Source organism: Danio rerio, chromosome 12 (genome assembly GCF_052040795.2).
Source record: "Danio rerio strain M-AB ecotype USA chromosome 12, GRCz13ab, whole genome shotgun sequence".
Taxonomy (NCBI): Eukaryota; Metazoa; Chordata; class Actinopteri; order Cypriniformes; family Danionidae; genus Danio; species Danio rerio.
The window spans coordinates 34206969-34222694 of NC_141032.1; the positions used below are offsets into that span (position 1 = coordinate 34206969).

At 36.7% G+C, this 15726-nt stretch overlaps 1 long non-coding RNA gene across 3 annotated transcripts in view; it reads left to right on the top strand.

The window, feature by feature from the left end:
- Positions 1 to 15726, top strand: part of LOC137490454 (uncharacterized) — an 84991-nt gene that overhangs the window by 56560 nt on the left and 12705 nt on the right. Inside the window, exons 4-5 of one of the 3 annotated variants that reach the window (XR_015504301.1) lie at positions 1476 to 1619; positions 4671 to 4861. This is a non-coding gene — a long non-coding RNA (uncharacterized LOC137490454). Of the gene's footprint in view, positions 1 to 1475; positions 2388 to 4670; positions 4862 to 15726 lie in introns of those variants that run through there. The other 2 variants (XR_015504302.1, XR_015504300.1) reach the window with 2 other exon arrangements.

Genomic DNA, 15726 nt, shown 5'->3' on the forward strand with positions numbered 1-15726 from the left:
ATATTTGGACATAACTTCTAAATGCATAATTACCAAAGATCTAAAGAGATTCCTGAGTCTTTCATGGCAGATTATCCTGCCACTGCTCCTTGAATTGAAAGACGTGTGGATGATGTGTTAAAATCAGGGGGCATCGTGCGACGTAACTAAGCAACATAACAATCCGTTAACGAAGAAGTAGTATGTGCCAAAGGTTGCATACTCTTCTGTTACACACTCAAAAGTATATACTTTTCCTACACAAAAAGTACATTCTTTTAGGGCATAGTATAAGTATGTGAAATGGGACGCAATTCTTCATCTTCATCACAAAAAAGTAAATAAAAAAAACAGCTATAAAGTCATACTTGTTCATATATTTTTAAGGTTTATTATTATTAAAGATTTTTATTCATTGAATTTATTCATTATCATCATCATCATAATCCTAATATTAAGCATCATTAAAAAAAACAAAAACAGCATTTGCATCATGCAGGCTTCGTCATTTTTTAAAGGTCTATTATTAATATTTATTAATTATTAACATTGTCATCATAATTAACAATGTTAAACTTTCAATGCTAAGAGTTTTTTTCTGAAAAATTAATGATTCTCTTTACAAATTTATTTGGATTCTCAATCTGGCCACGAAAGAAAGTATTTGAGGAGCTTTGGCTTCGACTGCATAGCCTCTGTCCAAATGGCACTTTTAGGCCACTTCCAAGTCTGAATTTCCCATATGGACTAATGGGTAATTGTGTATCTCACAATAGCAGGTTTGGTGAAATGGGGGCGCTCATGAGCCCTCTTATGAAACCTGAAATGATAAATGAGGCTTTTAGGGCCTTGTGGACTTTACGGATGTGTGCAAATGAAGGCCATGAAACCTCAGGTCCACATCAAGTGCGCCATTTGGGATAGAGCCTGCTTAATCATCCCACTTAAAGCGACAGTACTCCAACAAATGAGAATTCTTTTATCAGATACTTGCCTTGTGTAGTTCAAAAACTGTTCGCCTGACTATTTTAGGAAACTGCATTTCAGTTTTCTTTCACCTCCATTGCGCTTGCATTTTCTTATCACTTTGAGCACTTTATTTTCACACTGCAGATTCTTATAAGCATTCTTTCCAGTTTGTCTGAAACACTCATTAAATTACTGTTTCTACAAAGCTCATTCTTCTAAAAAGCTTAGATTGGCTATCTTACTGGCTAATTTACTAATTGGCTGATTGTGATTGGCCATTCATTTCTTTAAGAAATGCAACAACATTACAAATTACTGAAGCCTGAGCTTTTTTTCATTGTGACTTAAAATGTTGGGCAAGTTTGAGGCTGTGTTTTCTGTTAGATAAAATAAATCCATATGCAGACCTTAAACAATAACACAAAAAATATCTTACTCATGAAAAATTGCAAATAATCACATCCTTTTTGATTTTTAAAGCAGTTAATGTTCCGTGCTGGTGGAATAATCTCCCTTTTCCCACACAGACTGCTGATTCACTGGTTTCATTCAAACGACAACTGAAAGCCCATCTATTCCAAGATCACCTAAAGCCCTGTGAACAAAACCAGGACCCTCTCTTCCCTCTCCCTCACCACACAACAACCCAAACTGAATGTGGGCACACACAGGTGAGCGGGTTTTGTGAACCACCTATAGAAAACGCACTCTGTCATGTTTCATCTCTCTGATGCTTAAACTGACACTGTACCAGTTTGCACATTTGCACCAGACACGTTCTTACAAGTAAAAACAAATCCACTATACATTAATGAAGTGTGCTTCACACAGGTGAATGGGCTTGACATACTAACAAAAAACAAAACTTTGCCCTGGTAAGATCACACAAATATTGATAAAATCTTGACTTTAGGTGGGTAATAAATGTCCCAGACTATATGTTCCTTTACTATCACGTCTACGACGAGTGTAATTTCCCAGAGCAGTCACAAGTGTCGTTATAACAATATTTCTTAACTCAATTTCAATTTTTTAAATATTATTTCAATTGGAATAAACACTGATGCTTGCTGACAACTAATAACTACATTATTTAAGGGCATTCTTTATGACATGGATAGGATCAAATTAATAATTCCATTTAATATTAAAAATTTTCTTTGAAATATAAATGTATATTTTCCTGCCATGGGTTACTTATTAAACACTCTCTCGCCTGAACTTGCCGCAAGTGAGACAAAGAAAAGGAAAGCACTTAAGCAGCAACAAGGAAATTCAGGTGCTCAAGACATAATCTTTAAAATAATGATATGTTAAAAAATAGCAAATATATAACTGAGGTTTGTGAAACAATAATCACAGAGAAGCATCATTAAATCTTTATTTTCCACAGAGCAAAACAAATCGTCCACTCGTATAGTTGAATAATAGAGGAATACAAAAAAAATAAATAATAATTTGTATATTTTTCTTGGAAAAAAATACTTTTTTGAAACAAATTTCAGTTGCTATAATTTTTTATCTCAATTTTAATGTACCTTTTGTTGGTCAGTTACACATAAACAAGAATAATAAATAGGATTTGAGGTGAAGCGCTATATAAACAAGTTCGCTGTATGCACCAAAACACGAACTGCCATGAGATTGTGTTGGTAAAATAATAATCTAACCTAAATAAAATTAAATTGATATATTCACAGTTTCAGAGAAGCCTATATTAAACTTTTTTTTCACTATTAATTATACATTTAAATAAGCAGGAAATGCTTTTGCAATGTATTCACAGCACTGAACATGTTCCCAGATCACCTCGGAAGAACATATTCTGTTGGAAGGATGAGAGAACTCAGCAACTCTTTGTGGGAATGGAGATGTCTGCATATTTGTGCCAATCTGTCTGATAAAATTGCTTAAACCACTTAAAACGTCTTATATCTTATCCATCCATGACCCACCCATAAGTAAATATGCAGGCTTTTTTTTGATTACCTGATCAGCACATTAACGCCAGTACCTGCTGAGATAACTGAGAAATGATGTCCTCCTATTACACAATGTCACCCACGTGACAGAACTCGTCATGAAAACGAGAAAAAAATTAAACAAGACTTTCAGCGATGGTTTTGTGAGGCGTCGCAGCCATGATATCGGTTGTCATGAACTATGCCAGATTATACAAGAAGAAACGATTGAATTTTGTCACGACGCCCATTTGGCCTTTATGAATCTCCATGACACCCTACATCAAGAAAATCATGCCGAAATCATGACAAATTCATGTAATCTGATCAAGGCTTTACTATAGCATTTACTTCTCGGAGTAATGTAGATGTAAGCAGTTTGATTTTAAAAGCATTTAGAGTCTGCTCTGAGGATTAAAAACTGCATTTTTAGACTGTCCTCAATACTGATAAGATATGTATAAATACAAATATCAACAGACTGTCACATTTTATATGAATACCGTGTAAGCTGAACGACTCTTGCCAAATTTTATGCTGCCTCATTCCTCCATATATTTAGTGTGCATCACCAACCTGTGGAAGTTGCCTCATTACGCTGTAATGTTACTTTAATTGGTCTTTTAATTTGGTTCTGTGGCGTAGCCAGCAGACGTGGCCGGCTTGGGGCAGTGCAGCCCTCTCGCAGTTTCTCAGGTGGCAGTGTTTATTGCGCCCACCTATTTGCTTTCAATCTGTCAGCAGCAGGGCAGAGCGCAAAAGAGAGGAGCGGCATTTGGCAAGCCATCTTTCACATGACACCCAAACAGTGTGTCCCATCTGCCAGACAGGAGTCCGGGCCGGGACCAGCATTTGGCAGAGTCCTGTCTGAGATGCAGTTTTCCCCCTCTCTCCCTTTCTTTTCCATTTGAGGAATGATTTTATTTTCCGTTTTCTTTTTTTTTGGGGGGGGACAGGGGGGACTTCAGAGAGATGAGGTCGTGTGCTTGTTGCATGGCTGAACGAATCTCGGGGTTTTATCTATTTTCAGCTCCACTGAACTCCCAGGGTTTGCTTTTCTTTCAAGAGAAGGACACTTCTTTCTTTTTAAACAGTGTGAGTGGTTTTAAATGCTGTAGTTCAGTGGTTCGGATCTCTCTTTTCATTTGGGGAAGAAAAGAAAAGAGCAAACACAGAATTAACCCGAAGCGACAAGAGGACTTCAGTAAAATAAACTTCAAGGTTTAATCTAACTATGAGGGCTGAAGGGCACTCAATTAGTTATCATTTTCGCCTGCCACAACGCTAAACACAGCCATGCCCAGACCCCTGCAGGCTGGTGGATGGAAACGTCCTAATTGGAGGGTGATTATCAGGTTGTCACCTGTCCTTATTAGAGGTGCGAGAGGCCTGCCTACCAACCACAGCTTTCCTGACTCACCCGCAGTCAGTGGGTCGCGCTCTGCCTGGAGCAGGATTATTTTCAACTGTCTGCACCTCAGGCTGAATTTCACATCTTTCCTTTCAACAATCTCATTTGTGATGTGATGAATCTGACATGAGTTTTTATGCCTAGCATGCGCTTTTAGCTATATATGCCTAAATAAAGAGAGATTTCAGTGCATTATCATGCGAATTAAGTCTCCACGCATCAGTATGGCGTGGTGACACACAGGGCTTAAACTTACTTGTATGTCTGTTTGTCAAGCATATCCCTGGATGGCTACACTGTAAAACTGTTTACATTGTTTACGCTGTAAAAACACATTTGTTAATTAACAGGTTCCATGGGGCGGCAAGGTGGTGGAGTGGGTAACTATGTTGCCTCACAGCAAGAAGGTATCTGGTTCGAGCCAAGGCTGGGTCAGTTGGCATTTCTGTGTGGAGTTTGCATGTTCTTCTTGTATTCACTGGGTTTCCTGCGGGTGCTCCTGTTTCCCCCACAGTCCAAAGACATGCTGTAAACAGATTAGGTGAATTTGTGAGCTAAATTGTCCGTAATTTATGTGTGAATGAGAGTGTAAGCATCTTTATGCATCTGCTGCATAAAAAATATGGTGGATAATTGGTGGTTCATTCCGCTGTGGCAATCCCAGATTAATAAAGGGAATAAACTGAAAAGAAAATGAATGAATTTATTTTATATATATATATACACGCACACACACACACACACACACACACACACACACACACACACACACACACACACACACACACACACACACACACACTCACTCACTGGCCACTTTTTTAGGTACACTAGTACCGGGTTGGCTTCAGAAATTGCCTTTTGGCTTCAGAAATTGCCTTAACCCTTAGTTGCATAGATTCAACAAGGTATTGGAAATATTCCCTTAAAGATTTTGGTCGATATTGACATGAGAGCATCCTGCAGTTGCTGCAGATTTGCTCGCTGCACATTTATGATGCAATTCTCTCGTTCCACCACATCCAAAAGGTTCCCTATTAGATTGATAGCTGATGACTCTGGAGGTCATTTGAGTACAGTGAACTCATTGACATGTTCAAGAAACCAGTCTGAGATGATTTGTGCTTTATGACATGGCGCATTATCCTGCTGGAAATGGCCATTTGATGATGGGTACACTGTGGTCATAAAGAGATGGACATGGTCAGCAACAATACTCAGGTAGGTTGTGGTGTTGACACGATGCTCAATTGGTACTAATGGGCCAAGAAAATATCCCGCGCACTGTTGCACCAGCAGCCTGAACCGTGTATACAAGGCAGGATGGATCCATGCTTTTGTGGTGTTGATGCCAAATTCTGAATGTTGCAGCAGAAATCGAGACTTATCAGACCAAGTTTTTCCAATCTTCTATTGTCCAATTTTGGTGAGTCTGTGCAGTTTGTAGCCTCAGTTTCCTGTTAACTGACAGGAGTGGCACCCAGTGTGGTCTTCTTCTACTGTAGCCCATGCGCCTCAAGCATACCTCGGTTGTAGCGAGTAGTTATTTGAGTTACTGTTGCCTTTCTATCAGCTCGAACCAGTCTGGCCATTCTCCTCTTGTACCGACAAGGCTTTTGCGCCCACAGAACTGCCACTCACTGGATATTTTCTCTTTTTCAGACCATTCTCTGTAAATGCTAGAGATGGTTGTGCGTGAAAATCCCAGTAGATCAGCAGTTTCTGAAATACTCAGTCTAGCTAGCCCATCTGGCACAAACAACCATGCCACTTCCAAAGTCACTTAAACCACCTTTCTTCCCCATTCTGATGCTCAGTTTGAACTGTAGCAGATCGTCTTGATCATGTTTACATGCCTAAATGCCTTGAGTTGCTGCCATGTGATCGGTTGATTAGAAATTTGCATTAACAAACAGTTAGACAGGTGTACCTAATAAAGTGGCCTGTGAGTGTATTTTGTTGAGTAATAAAAAAGTAATTGTTGAGCATAAAATATTTTGACACAATGCAAATATATCACAAGGCACTAAGGAGCTAAATTGATATGCATTAAAAGAAAATAACCTTCAACCTGGATTTTCATCAAGATTTGCACCTGTCCATCCATTACACTCTTCTCCCTCTTTCCTGATCTGAGGGATCCAAAGGGACTCTAGGCAAAACAATCCCGAGCTCCTCATAAAATATGGATGTCCGATGTCTGGTACCATGTGACAGCCACTAAATCAAAACATTAGCCTGTCTAATAAATGAAAGAGACATCAGAAATATAGAAAAGACTTTATTCAATATAACATCCTCTCTCACCAGTCCACATTGATAGTAATGTCCCTGATATCACAGACGTGAGCTTTATCATAGATTACATATCTTGACCTTGGAGGTTGTGTGACATTCAATCTATATTCTGCATTTATGCAACTGCCAGAATGATCTTGTTCTATTGCCTATCTGCCCATTTTTCACCTGCGGCTGTTCTGTATGTAGGCCTATCAGAAATTAAAAACAAGGGTTTGGGCTTTTTGCTGTGATCTATTTAACGGTGCACTTTTTCAGAAGCTCTTTAATTCAGTTTGCTATCAGCTTCCCCGTGGACTTCTCATCTGTTTTAATGACACATCATAAAATGTCCAAGGAACAAAGTTGGTTGAATTAGAGGATGTGTTTTTGGACTGTCCCCCCCTTGGGCTCCCATCTGGTGAAGCTCCAGAGTGAGTTGTTCGCTGTGCTGGAGCAGAATTAACTAAAAGTCTTTAGACGGATAGAGGGAATTGCGGGTGGTCGAACGGCTCACGGCGCCACTCGTGTTCTGAATACTGAGCGCCACTTGACTTGATGATGATATTAAATGACAGAGATGGCGGATGAGTGATGGAGACGATACAGTGAGGGAGTATGAATGGGTTTCTTAGGGAAGATTGAGCTTTGTGGGTTGTTGATGAATTTTAATTTCTGATTTAACTCTCACATTTGTGGTGGCTGGCCACTCATATGCTTCATATTACATTGACAATTAAATCAAAGGTAAAATATGTATGTTTTTTTTTTTTTTTATTCAAATTAAATTAAAATCACTAGAATAGTGTACTATATTTATACATTTTTCTTACTTTCCTAAATGTTTCAAAAATGTTAAAATCCAGAGAAATAAGCAACACAGGAACTCGTTGGAAATGTGTCCAGGACTACATATTTGAGAACTGCTAAAATATGTACCCTGGGCTATGTGTGGCTGGATGTTGTGTATAAGACAAACTCTACTGAACAGATGCATTTTTTTTCTCTTTCTAACTGCTTACCTCCATATGGACAGCATTTCTGACGTGACCATGATGTTTGCTTGCCACACTACAAAAAGGGCTTTTCTTTTTTAGATTTTCTGTCTTGTTTCTAGTTCAAATATCTAAAAATTCTTGGGTCAAGAATAATTTTCTAGACAAGCAAAGCATTATTTTGTTTTATAAAACAATATGCCAAAATAATGAGTTTTTTCCTAAAACAAGCAAAATAATCTGCTAATGAGGTAAGCAAAATAATCATGTTATTCATTTTGACATGATTATTTTGCTTACCCTATTGGCAAATTATTCTGCTCGTTTATTTAGTTTGTTTTAATGGCGTCAGACTTGGGACGTGAAGCAAAGTAGACAGGGGTTTGAGTCGACTGAATGACAGTTCCAGAAATCAGGTGAAACTAGACAGTGTTTAAGTCTGCTCCTGTGATGTTTTTCTCTTCTTCTTTTCTAACTTGTCCTCCTGTTATCTCTTCATTATTATCATTATTACCATTGTCAGTATTCATGTAGTTTTTGTCGTATAGTAGTAATAGTAGTTTTTGTTGTTGTGGTTATAGTAGTAGTTGTGGTTGTCAGTGTAGTTGTGGTCGTTTTGATTTGATTTTATTCATTTATTTTCAAACAGAAATAAAATATCTTTAGCAAAAAATACATTTCAACATGGTTGAAAATGGAGTGGGATGAAGCACAAGCTTATTATTGTTAAAGTAGTAGTAGTAGTTGTTGTAGTAGTAGCAGTTGAAGTTTTAGTAATAGTAGTAGTAGTAGTAGTTGTAGTAGCTGTAGTAGCAGCAGTAATGGTCGTTGTAGTAGTAGCTTTAGTAATTGCTGTAGTAGTGGTTCATATAGTACTTGTAATTATTACTACAGTTGTTGTTGTTGTCGTTATTGTTATTATTACTGTTGTCCTTTTAATTAATTTATTTATCATTATATCTGTCAATACATTATTATAATTTTTGTCAGTCCTTACTACTGATTGGTTTCTTCATTTATTAATACGTTACCTATAATATTTTACTACTGTTTTGCATGTTGTATGTATATACATAATATGTATATATGTATACATATTATGTACTCTGACCTGTCCACCCAGTTACCTTTACACACGTGCGCACACACACCTGCCAGTACCTGACTGTTTTTTTGTTGTTGTTGTTTTGTTTTTCATCTATTCTTTGTTATTTTTATTTTATTTTTTTTGCTTTTTCTTCCATTTGTATGTAATCTCAATTTGTCTTCCTCTAGCTTAATGTTAAAATTTAAAAAAGAACGAAAAAAGAAAACGCAATCTGTTGGGTTTAGGGAAGGAGGTGAGTAGGTCAGTCAATAGCAATCTGATAATCACATGACAAGCTGACCGGCTTTTCTCTCGCAGATGTGTGCAAGATGAACAGTGAGATTGGCAGAAATGTACACATTGGCAACTGGTGAATTTACCGGAAATAGCACGTATAAGAAAGTGTGCCCATGTAATGTATTCGACATTGTGAAAAATGTCCATTGTGGTCTCTAGTGGATTTGTGAAAACAAAAGCTAAAAGCAAACGTAGCCCAGGATACATATTTCCTGGTTCTCAAAATATGCAGCGCTAGGAATGTATCTCCAATTTGTTGGAAAAAAAGCTATTTTAACTAGTGACAGGGATCTTACTCAGCCTTACTCTGCTTCATATTACTATACTACTACTATATAAGTTTTGAAAACTTTGCTCATTAGATAACATAATTGCTGTGGAACTCCCCTAGGATGTAAAGAAGAGCACAGCTCCCATGATTCCACACTGAGAGTGTCTTCAGACTACGCCTTTGTTTGTTTTGAATACGTGGCCTCTAGTGGTAAAAATGAAACCCCCACGTCTGCTTCCCGTTTTAAAGGACCTTAATTCATCCTTGTTTCTTTCTCTGCGTAGATAAATACCATTTCATTTGCTTTCATCCATCCCACGCTGCACTGTTGCATCAATTCTTGTTTGAAATAATTTCGCTCTCAGCACCTATTCAGGTGTAACCTGCGCTCACATGAAACAAGTGATTTGCATTGGTTTGAATGATTTTCCAAGATAAAATGCAATGCAAATGAAGTAGGTTATTATATAAGTAAAAAAAATCAGCCAAAATGTTATTAAATACATTTGGAAATGGTTAAATAAATGAGCAAATAAGTAAACATAGCACTGCTGCACCACCATTGGATAGTATCGTGTATTGGTGATCTCACAGGGGGACGATATGGCGATCAGAAAAATTTGGAAAACTTTATTTTCAACAGAAGAAAGAAACTTAGGTTTTGAACAAGTGAAGAGTGAGTAAGTAATGACAGAATTGTTATTTTTGGATGAACTGTCCATGTGACAAAGCATATAGTAAATTTAAAATTGTTATAAAAAGACTTAAGTATATAGTTTGGATTACTTTTTTTCTTTTAGTACATTATTCTAATGTCCATATTCGCATGTCCGTGTGTTTTACAAAACAGTGTGTTCCAGTTGCATATTCTGCTCAGCACATCAAGCACTTTGACACGTGATGCAGTTGAACTTGTCAGCGAATGACAAGGCTGTTCAGAGATTCATTGATTTCTCATGTCCCACATATGACAGGCCTTCTCTTCTCTCATTGGGACACTGGGCACTTGGCTGATGTCACACTCATTGATCTGTGCAGTCTCAATCACATCTCTGACAGAGACAGCAGGTCTATTTTTTGCCTGTGCTTTAGGGACTCATACTGTCTGCATACGCTGGCACGTCATACGTCAAAACTGCCTGGATGATCTCAGCTCAGTGGACAAAACCTTCTGAGATGGCCGGTCTCATGCTCCTGCCTTACAATAGATGCTTTTAAATCGATATTTCACCTAAAAATCTAAATTACTGCATTATTTACTCACCCTCGTGTCATTCCAAATGTCAGAAGTTTAGCTGCAAGTCTGAGCTACTATGCATTGAAAATAAAACAGCTTCAAAGTGATATTAAAGTGCCCCATTATGCTTTTTCGGATATTAGATTTTATGCAGTGTGTAATGTAGCTGTTTGTGAATGTGAAAGATCACAAGATCAAAGTGCAAAGTAAATGGAGTTGTTTTTCAGAAATGAACTGCCTAAAATGAGCCCTCAGTAATTCCTGTTATTTTTTTGGGTCAAAGAATTTTCTGTTTTATAACATTCAAACCCCACATCTCTATTGTAAACAACTGCCCTGAACACAGTAACATCAAGAAAGAAAGAAAGAAAGAAAGAAAGAAAGAAAGAAAGAAAGAAAGAAAGAAAGAAAGAAAGAAAGAAAGAAAGAAAGAAAGAAAGAAAGAAAGAAAGAAAGAAAGAAAGAAAGAAAGAAAGAAAGAAAGAAAGAAAGAAAGAAAGAAAGAAATCAAATACTGATCTATTGCTTTAAACAGATTTGGTATGTTCGTCCTTGAAATTAAAGTAGTACTCACTTATTTAACTTCTATCTACATCTAATAAACTAAGTAATATATATTTACTTTAAAGAAAGTATTCTACTCTACCATGTAAATAAAATTTGATTAAGGATGTGCGATTCATCAAAATCAAATCATAATAACGTTTTGAAACGTCGCGGTTTTGCTTTTTGTGTTTTCATATAGCAGTGTGCACAGCAGATCTGATGCTCTGTAAACACTGTAACCACCTTTATGAGGATGCGTGTGGAAATGTCGAGTATAAATGAATTTTAAAAGAGCCTGATTTCCTGCCAGTTGACTAAGAGCTCCGTGTTTCATTTCGTCATGCAAACCATAATAACATGAGAACCTTGCATACTTGAAGTCATATTTTCAAAACTATTATCACATAAGTATGTATGAAGCTATCTTTTTGTGAAATGCACAGACTTACACAGACCTGATGCTTCTAAAATATATTTTGACAACACTATAGGCTAGAGAACATTATATACTGTAAAGAACATTGAGCTGTTTATTCAGTTAAATTGCAAATTGATTCAAAATATCAGTCAGAAAAATCACCATTAGATTTTTAAAACCATTTAACCACAATAAAATAGAGGGTGGCTGTGGAGAAGAGCAATGGAATAATATTCTGCATTTAGCAAGTAATAAGGCAAATGCCACAAAACTACTTTGTTTATGGTTTAATGGTTGAGATTGAGGAGGAACCCCAACAATAGCAATTTAATAGTCATCAACTGTGAGCAAGCATCAGATACAATTCATAAAAAGTTTGCATGTTCTCTCCGTGTTCGTGTGGGTTTTCTCTGCATGCTTCGGTTTCCGCCACAATCCAAAGACATGTGCTATAGGTGAATTGGGTAAGCAAAATGTGCCATAGTGTATGAGTGTGTTTGTGAATGAGTGTGTTTGGGTTGCGGATGGAAGGGCATCCACTGCGTAAAACATATGCTGGTATAGTTGGCAGTTCATTGCTTCTGAAATAGAGACTAAGCTGAAGGAAAATGAATGAGTTTAACAAATGTACTTTTATTAACATTATTAGTAGTTCAAAACAAAATATTTTCAGGTTTTGTGATACAAATTGTGGTACAAAAACAGAACAGAACGATGTCTTACACAATATATTGTTTCAAAATACACAATGTTTTTATAAAAGTCACATTAAACAACATTGGAGTGATCAAGGTCCCTTAATTAAATCTAAATATGTAAAATAACTAACAGGGTTTCCCACGCTTTCATGGACACCCAATTTGAGGACTATTTAAATTACTAAGAATTTTTAAATGAACACCTTTGTATTTCACACCCCCAGCATATATAGTGCCATGAAAGTCCTTCCTGTATTACCATTTCACATAATATTTAAATTATTACTGTCGTAGTAATGATTATGTTTTGTATGTTTTATTTTCAAAAATGTGGACCAATTTAAACATGTTAAATTGGACAATTTAAAAATGTTAAACATGTCATGTTCAAAGAGCATTAATATGATTAGTTGAATTCAATACTAGTATTATTCAAATGCAGTTTCTGAAATATTGATAAAATACATAATTTGTCATAATTCTTGTATAGATTTAGATGTATAGATTTTTAAATGAAGAATTTCTCAGGTTTTTCCTTGAGTTTTCAAAAGCAGCACAGTACAGTTGTTGAAATAACACAATCAACATTTAATTCAAGCAATGTTTAAGGACCTATGTTTGTTTTTAAGGACTTTCAAGAAGTGTGGGAATCCTCAGGGCAGCACGGTGGCTCAGTGGTTAGCACTGTCACCTCACAACAAAAAATCACTGGTTCGAGTCCTGGCTAGGTCAGTTGGCATTTCTGTGTGGAGTTTGCATGTTCTACCCGTGTAGACGTGGGTTTCCTCCGGGTGCTCCAGTTTACCCCACAGTCCAAAGACAAACACTGTAAGTGAGTTGAATAAACTAAATTGGCCGTTGTGTGTGTGTGTGTATGTGTGTGTGTGTGTGTGTGTGTGTGTGTGTGAGAGAGAGAGAGGGAGAGAGAGAATGAGTGTGCATGGGTGTTTCCCAATACTGCATTGCGGCTGGAAGGGTATCTGTTGCATAAAAAAATTGAATGAATAGTTGGCATTTCATTCCTCTGAGGCGACCTCTGAAATACAAACTAAGCCGAAGGAAAATGAACGAATGAATGAATGGGAGCCCTGAACTAAACTGAAAAAACCTGTGAAGCATAAGCAACAGGAAGCTGTTGAGTAGCATATTTTTACAGTGTTTAGTTTTTTTCTGCCAAAATCATAGTTACTTTATACAGTGTATGAAAACGTTGTGAGGAAATCTTTAATGGAAAAAAAGAAGAAGCTTACAAATATAAATAGCCCCCTTTGTGTCGCACTGAGGACAGAAAGTCTTATGGGATTTGAAGGACATGCTTGAGTAAATCATGTGTTCCTCTCAGATCAATTGGCCTCAGAGGGACGTTCGTTCAGTGAGTTACATCTGCACTGATGTGACACCCGTTTGCTCTCCTTCAGGTTAGCAGTCTCTCAGTCCATGTCCATCTCTGTCATTCACAGCCGCCGTCTTGTTCTCCGTCCTCTCGTGTCAAATGGTGAAAATTGATTGCCGTCTGATGTTTTCACGTTTAATTAGTTCCTGTGTGACACAAGCATGTCCACCGCTCATTGCCCTCTGATCGTGCAAAGGAGAGAGACGTAGCATATTTTAAATAAACATCATAATATTGTACAGTCTGCTGTCTGTCTGTCAGTCATTACAGGCTGTTTAGAGAGTCTGGCGAAGCGGTTCAGAGGTCCGGCACAAACAACAGAGTTCATTTCCACCACCTGAGTAACTGGGTTACAGGCCTGCTCAGGTGCCAAAACACATTCAGCCTCTCTTCCTGAAATGGCAGATGTTTGCGGTGTTCCTCGCCATCCCAAATATTTTGTTGTTGTACTGCGTTTTGGCTGGATGGCAGTGGATGCTTGTTCAAATTAACTAGGGGGTTTTATGCTTTGGGATTTATTTTTACATTTAAAAATGGCTGTAGATGTTTTATTATTTTTTATGCCTTTTTAATTTCTTTTTTTTGCTTTCTAAATTGCTTTAATATATAGATGATGTATTTTAGTAATATTGCCACAGACCCAGACTTTCAGTAATCACAATTATAACAATTAAAAGTTAATATTACCCATATATGTATAATATTAACCATAATAAATACATAATTTATATAATAATTAACATTAAATATGTTATGTTATTAAATACTAGTGTAATTTTTTAAGATTTGTTCATGCATAAAAACATGAAATACATATTTTGTTAAATGTTTTGTGACTGTAAATGAACAAAAAAGTAAATAAAAAATAAATAACTAAATAAATGCCTTTTATTTAATATATATTATGTGGTGGACTTCCATATTTATGATGTATATTTTTTTACATATATATATTAATTTTATTTTGTTATTATTTATTTTATTTATTTTAGTTTAATTTTATTTTGTGAGATGTGATGAAAATGGCAGTTTAGAAAAGTAACCGACAATTCCTGTGATGTTTGTTTGACCACTGTTGTAACAATGAAATCAAGTGTTTGAAGGGTATAAAATTGTCCATAGCAGAAGAAACACTCACCATTATTTTTCTTAATGGTTGCAGTTTCACTAGAAGCTTTCTGCCCTTTTGACAGTGGAGATCAAATACATTTTTGTTAAACCATTAGCACTTACCATGCGGCTCTCCCTCGGCGGCTGGGAAGAGGCTCAGTATGATTTGTCTCAATGTTCAAAGACTCCGAGTAAAGCAAACTCCTTTTGAAAAGGGAGATGGCAGAGGCCAAAGAGTAAAAAAGAGATCATCTACAGTCCAGCCTTTCTTAGACAAACCCAAACCAAACCAAACTATACTGCAAGTGGTTAAAAAAAACAATCATCACCATGCTTTAACCGTTAATTAATTACATTTTTGGTTTCTATTAAATGTTTTCTGTTGTTTACATATTTAAATGAGGCATTCTTTCTTGAAATATTCACTAGTTTGTGAGTTTTTTTTTACTTTCTAGCAAAAAAAGCACTGGATGAAGTGAGGTTTAATTTTCCAAACATTTGTTTCATTTTTTGATATTTTAAATTCAGAGGGTTTTTGTACAGATATTTTTTGTGAATCTAGTTTTACTCCATAAATCAGACAATACTATGAACAGACTTTCACATTTTTTGTAGAATTAAATGTTGTATATAATCAGGCACGCTCGTTCGAGCCTCGGCTGGGTCAGTTGGCATTTCTCTGTGGAGTTCTGTTCTGTGTGCATGTTCTCCCCGTGTTCGCGTGGGTTTCTTCCGGGCGCTCCACTTTCCCCCACAAGTCTAAAAACATGTGGTATAGGTGAATTGAGTAGGCTAAATTGTCCGTCGTGTTTGTGTGTGAGTGAGTGTGGTATGGATGTTTCCCAGTGATGCAGCTGGAAGGGCATCCGCTGCGTAAAACATATGCTGGATAAGTTTGCAGTTCATTTCACTGTGGCGTCCCCAGATTAATCATGGGACTAAGGCAAAAAACAAAAACAAAAAAAAACCGAATGAATATAATCAGGCAAATTATGATCATATCTAAGTGAATATACACTCACGGGCCACTTTATCAGGTACACCTGTCCAACTGCTTGTTAACGCACATTTCTAATC